This window comes from Ursus maritimus, unplaced genomic scaffold (genome assembly GCF_017311325.1).
Source record: "Ursus maritimus isolate PB19 unplaced genomic scaffold, ASM1731132v1 scaffold_10, whole genome shotgun sequence".
Lineage (NCBI taxonomy): Eukaryota > Metazoa > Chordata > Mammalia > Carnivora > Ursidae > Ursus > Ursus maritimus.
In genome coordinates, this window is record NW_024423344.1 from 43,360,010 (window position 1) to 43,362,168 (window position 2,159).

Below are 2,159 nucleotides of genomic sequence, written 5' to 3' on the forward strand. Positions count from 1 at the left end.
CCTTCACCTTCAATTCCTAACTCTCTTCTGGAATCTTCTCACATATGTATGCTGGCTCACATTTAGTTATTTTAAAATATAACAGCTCTAACATTCAGCAACAGTCATAGGTACTCTGTACCTAAAGCCTTGTGTTTATATTCTTGTTTGGGCTTCTTAATATCATTTTTATTCCTTCTTTGTTGTTGTTGTTGTTGAAATATTTACTTGAGGATTTGGCTTTCAATTAAACCTCCTGATTAGCTAATCATGCTGATTAGGGATAATCTCTTTCCAATATTCTCTCATGTAAACACAGAGTAACAATTCTCTTTTCCAATTCGTCTTTTATTTACTGAAGTCTTATTTCTTAAGATAAGCTCCATTTTCTTACTTATTATGTGATTGAATTGGTTAGCTCTTCAAACAAAAGTTAAATTTTAACTCATTTCACTTTTGGTAAAGCCATCTAACAAGGTGACTCACACAATAACTGCTTCTAGCTGAGTAAATTCCTTTCAGTTTTTGTTTAGTGTATCACTTTTGCACAGTTTTCTAAGGGAAAACATAAAAAAACAAAAGAAAGGTAAGCTAAACATGTATTAAGCCCTTGAAAATCACAAAATTACAAAAAAATAGGTTTGTTTAAATGCCAGATTATTATTCACATACAAATAAAATATTATCCTTATCAATATTTGTAAATTTTAAGTAAAAATACAATAATAATATTAAGATACTTATTCAGTAAATAATATATGCATTAATTTTTAATTCATCTTCACTATTCTATAATAAATTAGAACCATTTTTATATAAATATTAATTATTAATATAGATAAACTATTTTCCCTGAGACTAATTTTTATTCTAATTTCTTATATAATTACACTTTCTTTCTTTCTGTAATAACTTTTAAACATTTTAAAGTTCTATACTATTACTCTTGGTGCTATTCTCTAGAAAGTCCAATTGTTTCTTTTATTAGCAAAATTATACTTTTAACTTTTAAATATATGTATGTACTATACATGTTATGTGTTACATATTATACTTAGATATATACACTTTTTTCTCGATACTTTTATAGCAAAATTTTTGTAACTGTTCACCAATAAAAGAAAAGAGCTAAAAAAATGTAGTTCAGCTTGTATTGTCAACACAAGTATGGTCATATCAATGTTGTGTTTAGTTTTGTTTCCAGTCCTTTCTCCTACAATTTTCCATGCCTTTCTTATCTTATCTGCTTTTCTTCTTTGTATCCCTGTGCTCAAATCAATTAGAATACTGAAAGAGAGGTCTTTTCATACCTAATTTTGATATGTGGTTCTAAATTTACAAAATAAAAAATGTGTTTATTTGTATACCAATTTTAATTGATTGAATCTTCTAAGGATATGCCCATACTTGTGAAGTTTTCAAGTATTACTAGATTATATCAAAGTACAAAAGTAAAGTGTATCTTCATGAAGTTGGAAAATTGGTAAAATATATTATTTCTGTATTTTCTAGTTCCAAAGTTTTCCGCCGAAGATTTTACAATAGCATAACACCCTCAACATAGATACCGCAGACACACAGTGAAATTGCAGTGTAAAGATAAAGGGGTGAGGGAAGCTAATTAATTTCTCCCCAAATAGTAATCATTCTGTGAATCAGAAATTTTGAATGTTGATGAAATATTTTTGACACTATTAATTTACAGTTTGGACTCCTAGGAGAAAAAAAAATATAGTACTGTGACTACACTTAATTTATTGCCCTTTTACCTTCTTCCATATAGTAGTGTTCAGAGAAATATGCTATGTTATTAAGAATATTTAAAATACTTTTGCCCAACAAAACATGTGTGTATACATGGATTAGGGAGTGCACTTGAAACGGAAAGCTAAAAGATCGAAGATAGCACTAAATTCAATTGTCATTCGACGAATATAATCCTCTTCCTAAAAGGAAATTTAATCCATAAAACTTTATCTATCTTGATCTGTTTTTATAACTGGTTATATAGTTATGCACATAATATTTATTGCAATATGTTGAATTCGAGTATTTATGTATGATAGAAGCTGGAAGAAAAAAATATGTATCATTGAAATTGGATTGGGACTGGCTATTAATTAGGCCTTAAATATAAAATGGGAGTAGATGGATGTATAGATGAATGAATGGATGGATGG